Source organism: Nerophis lumbriciformis, linkage group LG04 (genome assembly GCF_033978685.3).
Source record: "Nerophis lumbriciformis linkage group LG04, RoL_Nlum_v2.1, whole genome shotgun sequence".
NCBI classification, from domain to species: domain Eukaryota; kingdom Metazoa; phylum Chordata; class Actinopteri; order Syngnathiformes; family Syngnathidae; genus Nerophis; species Nerophis lumbriciformis.
In genome coordinates this window covers 19,966,451-19,976,618 of record NC_084551.2, presented here as the reverse complement: position 1 = coordinate 19,976,618, position 10,168 = coordinate 19,966,451, and positions in this window count along the sequence as shown.

Below are 10,168 nucleotides of genomic sequence, written 5' to 3'. Positions count from 1 at the left end.
TACATTCTGGGTGTCTCATTCAGTAAAAAAATTAAAAATTCCATTCCGTTTTTTAAGGCGATCTGTCATAACGTTTTTAGCATTCAATCAGACATTATTGTGAGGTTTTTTATTAGTGTTCCTAAAAATAGATATTCCGGCCCCCAGACACATTTTTTTCTCCAAATCTGGCCCCCCGAGTGAAAATAATTGCCCAGGCCTGCTCTACAGGGTGTGCCCAGCCGGGAACATGAATACAAAATAACAATCAGCTCTGTTGAACATTTCACAACCCGGGAACATCCATCCATCCATTCATTTTCTACCGCTTGACCCTTTCGGGGTCGCGGGGCGTGCTGGAGCCTATCTCAGCAGCATGATTATATAATAATTTTGCTGTGTGGGTGACCTACAATTTAATTAAGTGATTCTTTGACATACCACTTGATAGAGCGTGCGTACCACTAGTGGTACAACTTTTAAGAATCACTGGTATACAAACATTGTTTTTTTTTATTTGGTTCCTCCTACGGTTGTGAGATGCACCTAAGTAATTTCTGTAAACACGATGCAACATTGGTTCAATAATATTGTTCTTAGATGATGATCTGGTAAGTCTATGAATTCATATATTAGTGATACGATACAACGTCTTCACTTCTGATAGGATATTGGAGTATTGAGTATTGGCCAATACCGATATTAATCTGATGTAAAATCAGCATCAGGTATAATACATACTTTTATATGTAGTGCATAATTGTTGAGTATTAAACTCTGATGAGGATACTGACCATGTTGGGGTTCCGATCAGACAACACATGGTCATCAGTTGGAATTGTCAACTTTAATGGTGCATATTGAAATATACACAGTGACACTTTCATTTAGGTTAGTATCTGTAATACAACATTAAAATACTTATTAATATTTCTCTTATCTAATTTAACAAAGATACTGTATGTATCTTATGCATATAGATATATTTAAAGTATATATGTACAAGAGAAATAATATAAAGGTCAGAAAACATGCATGCACAAACAAGCTGTCAATATGTTGCAGTTTCACAATTAGCATGTGTGAACTAGCCACATTAGCAGCAGCAATGCAATCATTAACAGTGAGATGTTAGCTAGTAGCTTCTTAACAACACAGCACCAATAATGTTCTTAAAACACAACTAAACAGTACACAAACACAGCAATGTCTATTAGTAGTATAAATGAGTCTTATACACTCGTCAGAATACTCACATAGTCAAAGACCAGAGCACAGATTGAACGAAGAGAAAACAAGTTAACACACATTAACCCAAGTCAGAAAGGAAGCGGAATAAATGCTTCAAAATAAAAGTCTCCGGAAAACGTACGTAAACATGGAGAATTATTAACAGTAATGTTAGAAAAGGTTTGATCAAGAAAAAATACTCAGAACAATAGAAGGTATGAAAAAAAAAGGAACCTCATGACAGATTTATATTTTTGCAATAGCGTAAATTAAAAATGTCGCGACACCTTGGGGTTAAAATTATTCATTAAATAAAGCTCATGACACAGTACGTTAAATGATGCAGACATATTTGTTACTGGATACTTTCTAATATGCCTCTGCATTGGGAAACATATGTGTAAGTAATATGCAACTATAATCATTTGGTATTTGTTTATATTGAGTTGTCATTTACATTGTTTTAGACTGCAATATTGTTCAATTAAGGATACCTCTTATTAAGGATGTCTAGATCGTGTGTTATTTTGAGCTTAACTATTGTGTAGCTGCTAGCGCCTAGGAGCCTATAGCCTACCATGTTTACCTTTTGTAAATGACTTCACTAAATTAAATACAAGAAATTACCAATCTTGTGTGCATGTTGGAGGACATTTAAATTGGCTGTCCATCTTTGCACAAGTAAACACGCTGCAGGACTGCTTGTATTGGAACTTATGTTGGAGATTTTTGGTGCAAGCCGATATCAACTGATAGATGTTTATTTTTTTGCTGATATCAGACAGATATGAATATTGGATGGGGATACCCCTATGTTATACATTAATTGTTGTATTTATATATTTCAATTAGAGATGTCTCGATTCGGGGCCTTTTTTTAGTGATCAGGAATCAGCTGATGAACATCTGATCTTTACCACAGCTGTGTCCCAGTGTTTACATGGCTAATCATCGCACTCACGGGAAAGATTCCTTCAAAAGCGATGCACGCTCAGGGAGACACAACTACAATTTCCATATTCCTAGTTATGCACAGGCAGGATTTGCATGAATTCCATGAGGTTGCGTGTCTTGCCAGATCATGGGCTGGAAATTTGATAGCGAGCTGCAAAGAATGCGTCGTCTATCTACAGTGCGAGGCCGCTTCTAAAATACTAAACCTCACCACCGTGGCGTAAAATAAACTTTTTTTTTTTTTTTACAGGTACAGGACTAGACAAAAAGGAATGGCTAAGCATGCAATACACACACACACACACACACACACACACACACACACACACACACACACACACACACACACACACACACACTCTTGTATTTGTTACCTTCTTGAGACCTCCGGAAAATGCCTACCTCTTTAGGACCACCTTTTCGAGATATATAAAGACTTGTATTTACAAAATTAATAATACGTACATACTATGCAAATTTAAAAAAGGTTTTTTGAATTTTCGGTTTGTAATTGGTTTTTAATCTTCATTATTTTGAAGTTATTACAGTATGTCTCTATATACATATTTATTTATTTATTTTTAATAGATTTTGGCCAAAGGGGGCACATTTCAATTTCTCACACACACTTGTTATTACATATGTTGGCCAGAGGGGGAGCACTTAAAAAAAAAACATTTTTTTAATTTTTTTTTTTAATTTATTTATTTATTTTTTTTTGTCCTGTCCAGCTTCTCAGGCAAATCATATAGTTGATGTAAATGCCCATATCGGCTGTTCAGATTTACTTTACAAAAGAGAAGTGTAGGGTACTTCTCTTGTTGCCTTATTTGTATTTTACTTTATTAAATGTATTTATATTATCATTTGGTGCAGCCGGGCTGGAGCAGGAGGGGATAGAAAGAGAAAAAAAGGAAGACAGAGGGGGAAATTGTGGGGACAAGAGGGGGATTAGACTGAGAGACAAAAAAAACAACAGCAAACACAACAAAATAACAACAACAACAACAACAATAGAGCAATGTACAAATATGACATTTTTACACACACTTGTCATTTCATATGTTTTAAAACCGACACACAGTCAATTTTAAAAATCCCTCCTTTTTGGGACCACCCTAATGTTAATAGATTTCACCACCAGGGGTGCAAATGAGACATTCTCTATTAGATGCAATGGTTTTCCGCATTGGGACCATGATTTCGGTCCTAACTTGTTCACCGGTCCTCATAAGGAAAGTACTTTTCCTTGTTGGTGTCTCAGGAAGGGTAGAAATACAAGAACACACACACACACACACACACACACACACACACACACACACACACACACACACACACACACACACACACACACCTAGCAGGACAACCACTAAAGTTTAGATGTAAAGTAGGGGTGATGGGTCCAGATGTCATACCATTGATACCTAGTATTGTAACATATAAACGATGCTAAAGTGATTGGATCAATATTTTTGTTGCTTTTATTACAAAATCATTGTTTTGGCCATGTTTGTCATTGTTTACAAAGTATGTATTGGATAAAGGAAAGCTTTGAGGGCAAACCCCAAATGATTTACAAGGGAACTACTAGTAGTTTTTGCTTTTGTATAGTTATTGTGCTCTAGCCACTTTATTTTGTTAAAAAAATGTGTATGCAGCATTCAATACCACACATTTATTACATGATCTGATTTACAACAATACTAGCAAAAACTTAAATTTAAAAAGGTATTTGTCAGGAACATATCTGCAGGTAAAACATTATTATATTTTCTAAAGCAGTAGCAAAGCAGGGGCGAAAGAAAATACTTGTGCACATTCAAAAACAGAAACCCACTAAGTTGTGCACACAACAACGCACCAGCCCAGCTGGCATATAAAGCACTCCTGATGGTGATAGTCAACAGGTGTGTCTGAATCACCAAACGAAGGCAGGTGTGGCAGTCGACGCTCTACACTGGCAGTGACGAGGCAGGTGAAGTGCACAGGAATTTAACAAAACAAATTTTGCTCCAAGCAAGACATTATTTAAAAAATATATTTAAAAGATAAAGACACGGCACAGCGGTTGGAAATCACTGCATTAAACATAAATGCATATTTTGGTACAATACATTGTGACTTAGCCTTTTGTTTCTACCGCTTAGTAAAGCAAGAACCTCTCTGGCAATCGAGTTTACAGGAACAGGGAATTTCAAGCATAATATGCTTTAACTGCATTTTTTTTGTTGACTTTCCCAAGAGGATTCTGCAACTGTCCGTAGTTTATTTTCTGGCCACAACTCTCCCACTTTTACTGGACTTCTAAACTACTTTTTAACATAGCGTTATACTTTTCTCTAAAATGAAACACGTCCATGTTTCTCCCTTAGTCACCGTTTAGTTATGTTTTTGTGCATGTGTGTATGTGTGTGCGTTAGTATGTGCTGATGTGTGTGTCTTTCTCGTTGCTTTCAGATTTTCTTTGGTGGTTAACCCATTTCTACACAAGCAATTTATGTTTTGATGCATTGCTTGACGGCAAACATTGGAATTAATTTCAATGTTCTGTTCCGCACTACAGATTGTCTTAATGAGCTTTTCCTTTGTTGAAAGGTCCTGATGATTTTGCCCCAAAATGTGCAAAGACTTAAAGTTGCTTTGTTGTGGGTACTATGTGACTCCACATATCATCACATGGTTGCCATTTGGATCATATACTTTGATGTTGTTTGGTTTATAACAGCAATACTTTGGTGACCCTGAATAATAACGATATGATACTTGCTGTTTTAGATGAGCTCAGGGTTGAATTGGAACAAATCTAGGCAAAATAATGAGCCTTGCTCCTTACAATCTGACTTCTTTAATCATATTTTGAGACATGCAGTATAACTTCAATCACAGTCTTTAATAGTTATTCAGTATACAGTAATCCCTCACTGTTAATTGGTTTTGGACTTGACCGTGGGAAATTATTTTCCACAAAGTAGAATATTTTAATAGCTTGAGCATAAAAAACCTGTTTACGACATTCTAAATACATTGTTTTAGACATAATGAGAGCCCTCTAGACATGAAATAACACACTTTAGTCACCTTTACACTCGTTTAATCCGATACAATAATGCTTCCTGAGGCTGAGCCAATCAGTGGCCACGATACTGAAGCTTGTGATCTGGTTGGTTCGGTCTCATTTAGTGGCCAATTAATAATTAATTGATATTTTTAGTCTGTTAAGACATTTTTATGCTTGAAAATGCTCAACTCAAGCCAAAATATGTAGAAGATTCTTAAAAAAAAAAAACAGGCAAATCCGCAGTAGAGTGAAGCCACAGACTACAAAGTGCGATGCAGAGAGAATTGACTGTAATATTTCTTCTTTGACATAACATCACGCAACCATATTGTTGTGACATATTTACAGCATTTATCTATTCAATGTGGTTATTTGGAAATAGAAACTAAATGTTTTGTTGTTATTGTTGTTGCTTGTGATGTTGACAGACGGATATGGATTTTGTTGTTGATTAATTGTTTTGATTAATTGTGTTATTTGGCCCAATTTACAGTAGTGCACAACTTGGCTGTAACCAGTTGATTTTGACTTAGTTTTTTCTCAGTTGCTCACATCATATGACTGATAACATTTGAGCAACACTTAGTGCATTTTTGCTAAACAATTTGTACAATCTCCAAAATCTAGTAGATAAGCTGCGAAAACATGTCACTTGCTCAAAATGGATAGATCCTCCCTAAAAAAGCCAGTGTCATCAAGATGAAAAGTAATCACATTATGGTTTATGAACAAGGTAGTCAATGTATTTGTCAAGTTTTCTTTTTCATCAATAACACATTTTAGGAGACCTTTTCAGTAAAACATTTTTTTCCTGGTACCATAACTGGTTCAACATGTTTGTATGTAATGACTCAAGTATTAATTTTATAAGGACTGACTATTGAGCATTCATAAATATACTGCTGTTGATTTCGACTGACATGACATCAAACTGTTGAAACAGCAAAGAATTGTATGCAGATAATTGATGCATGTCCTACATTTTTTTTGAAAGAAATGAGAAACTGTTTCCATGATGTGCACTTATGAGTGAATGTTTTGGAGATTGAGAATTTAAATTCTGATCAGAGAAATGCACCAACACGACTGAGAATAACTATAACTACGTCACAGTCTAAACACGAAGCTAACTAAAGCTCAATAGCAGGGGTGTCAAACTCAAATACAGAGTGGGCCAACATTTAAAACTGAACAAAGCCGCGGGCCAAGGTTGAAAAAATTAACCTTTTTAATGGGGACCCAAACAAGTTTTGAATTAAATATTGAACAAGCAAGGCTTATATAATTTTTTAGTGATATGCAAAATCCACTTTCAAATAATAATAATAATAATTACAAAATATCAATGGCATATCAAATACAATTTAAATAAAAATTTAATGCCTCTTTTCTATTTGCAGCCTTCTGAGGTAAATATCAACATTAACTTTTTCCACAGGCTAATAAATTTGAAAATAAAATAACGAATAAACCAACCATTCAGGACTTTAAATGGCTCAGTTTGCAACACACTGATCTAATCTGATGTGCCCAAGCCAGATACCTGCCATCTTTTCTTGGATGCTAGTACATTAATGTCGGGGCTCAGGCTTTGAGCTGAAGCATCCCTCATTATCGAACAAAGGTGTTCATCAGTCATTATATCTCGTATTCCACAGTCTTGGGGGCGTGCCTTACAGGCACTGCTTTTAACGTTCCCTACGAGCTAACGTCACGTCCGCTTTTTATCCCTTCTAACAACGTGCTCGCCCAGTCACAAGATATGAGCGGCTTCTGTACACACACACACGTAAATGCAAAGCATACTTCATCAACAGCTATACAGTTTACACTGAGAGTGGCCGTATAAGCAACTGTAACATTGTTAGAAATAACGCCACACTGTGAATGCACACCAAACAAGAATGACAAATACATTTTGGGAGAACATCCGCACAGTAACACAACATAACACAACACAACAAATACCCAGAACCCTTTGCAGCACTAACTCTTCCGGTGTGGTGTGGATTCACAGTGTGGCGTATATTTCTAACAATGTTAAAGGTTTTTATACTGGCACCCTCAGTGTAACATGTATCGCTGAAGGTCAAGTATGCGTTGCATTCACGTGTGTGTGCGTGCTAGAGCCGCACGTATTTTGTAACTGAGCCGGCACTCGTTGGACTGGACGAAAAGAGGATGTTACAACTCTCGGGAGGGGCACTGAAATTTGGAAGTCTCCCGGGAGATTTGGCAAGTATGAGAATTAGCGGTATACCGCGGAACCGCCGCTGTATATAATCGGCAGGCCAGCTCTAGTGTTAATTTGATATCACCTCACGGGCCAAGTGAAATTACACGGCGGGCCAAATTTGGCCCGCGGGCCACAGTTTGACACCCATGCTCAAGAGACACACAGACAGAGAAACAGAAATTAATAATGAAATTCTAATTGAACAAAATTAAATTCCATATTTTTGGTTTATTCCAGAATCATGCTTTATAGTACGTTCCATACATTACTGTTCTACACATTTAATAGAAATTACTATAAACCTCATGGACATGTTATATGTTGAGTTTCTTTTACTTTGACAAGTTTTACATATAATTGATGGGGTGTTTTACCTCATGTACACATTATATTGTATTTACAACAAATGTTTTTCATCAACTATTAAGAGTTAAAGCATCTTCTATAAATCCGATTTAATTCAATGTAGGCTATAATGATGACTTTCAAATTTTGGAAAATGGTAAAAAAAAATATCTACATTTCCAAAATGCTTTATAATATCAAAGTATTTTAAAAGGATGGAATGTGTGTTTAATCTTAATTTGAGAATTATTGTTTAGTAGGGGTGCTAAAAATCAAATCACATCTGAATTGCGATTCTTATTCATCACGATTCTAAACGATTTATTGAAATCAATTTTTAAAAAAACAAGCGTCTTTTCGTGTTGTCCTTGCCTGTTTCGGGTCCTAAATGGCTGTCAAAGTGTACCAACTTGTCGGAATACCTACTCAGATATCTTCTGTCCAGGTGAGATGCATGATTTATGATCTAGAATACTCTTACAGGGAGGAAGGAAGCGAGAAAGCAGCAGACCACTTGATGATGTAAACATAGTGACACACGGAAGAGATCATGGCGCTGCTATAAATGGTTTGTCTGCGTTAGCGCTTATAATAACAATATCACTAATACTTGGTTAATATTCAAGTCACAAAATGTAAATCGAGTATTGTTGGTGCTTTTTGAATGATTATTTACTGGATTTTATGGGTGAAATGTAGGAGTTCCCATTGGTTCCACTGTAGCAGACTTTTATTTACAAGTTAAAAAGGTTAAACAAAAAATTTCCATCCGTCATTGTGTCTTTCATAATGATTGCGAAAGATAGGCAACATAAAAAAAAAAAAAAAGTGCAGTTCCCCTTTCAGCCGTCTCGACGTGTCCTTCGTCAGCAGCCAAAAAGAGATTTTGTGTTTTGTAAAGGTTTTTATTGTAATTTTTATACCAAATAATACCAGCGAGAATCTGTTTGAATGGTGTTGAATCTATTCTGAATCGAATCGTCACCCCGAGAATCGAAATCGAATTGTGAGTTGTTACATGAAAATCGAAGGAATTTCTCTAAATTGCAATGAATTGAATTCCACTTTATATGAGATAGATACATAGATAGATAGATAGAGAAGGTAACAAGTACTGCGAGGCTACACACACCCTGGAAAGTCATCACCAACCCTAGGCTTGTGGCACTCCAGGGAAAAGAGAGGAAGAGCCAAAGAGGAGGAGAGAGAAAAAGAGAAAGAGCATGTGTGGAGGTAAAGAAGAGGACACTGAGGGGACACAAGCAGATGTCCAAGTAGCTATACCTGCAATTTCAATTCCACCTCATCCATCCCAACTTTTTTTTTCTTCTGTACACATTCCTCTTATCCGTCCCATCCTGTATCCTTCTGTCTCCCTCAGCTCTGATCTTGCTGCCCCCAAAGAGGAGAAAAAAGGAAAAAGGGGGAGGCAGGAAGAGCAAAACAAGAGAGAAAGCAGGTGTGGGACGAAAAGAGGCATCTGAAAGTGTTACCTAGTGCTACCTCACTCGTGTTACCATGTCTGAGTTACTGTGTAGCAATATGGGGAAACAACTACAAATGTGCGCTTTTTCCACTATCTGTGTTACAAAAAAGATCAATTAGAGTAAAACATAATGTTGGATATAGAGAACATACAAACCCTTTATTTATGAATCACAATTATTGAAATTCAACAATTTGGTGCATTTGCAAACAGCTAAAATGATGTACAAAGCTAACTATAACCTGCTACCCAAGAATGTACAACAATTCTTCTCAACAAAAGAGGATAAATATAACCTTAGAGGAAAATCTAATTTAAAACATTTGTATTCTCGTACAACACTTAAAACCTTTAGCATATCTGTATGTGGAATTAAGTTATGGAATGGATTAACCAAAGAAATCAAACAAAGCACCAATATGATTCAGTTTAAGAGACTGTTCAAACTACAAGTGTTCACAAAGTACACAAAACAAGAATTGAGATGAACATCTTGAAACCTTTTTTTCCCCTTTTTGTATTGAGACAAAGATTATTTAAATATTTAATATTTGTTTGCTTAATTTGGTATATTATTTATTTATTATTTATTTGTTCACTGTTCTGTTACAGAGAACGAGGACATTGGATAACATTGCTATGGTATGAAAAAAAGTGGGATTAAATAAGCTCCGCTTCTTCCTACTCTTTTTCGGGCGTGCTCTAATGAAACAACTGGAATTGTGTGATGCATTACATTGTATGGTATGCATGTTCGAAATAAACTGAAACTGAACTGAACTGAACTGAACAGGACTGAAAGTCAAAGTAGAAATGAGGTACTCAGTTGCAACTGTAATTAGTTTCTTCTGTGCCATTAATGGCAACACGCTGTATA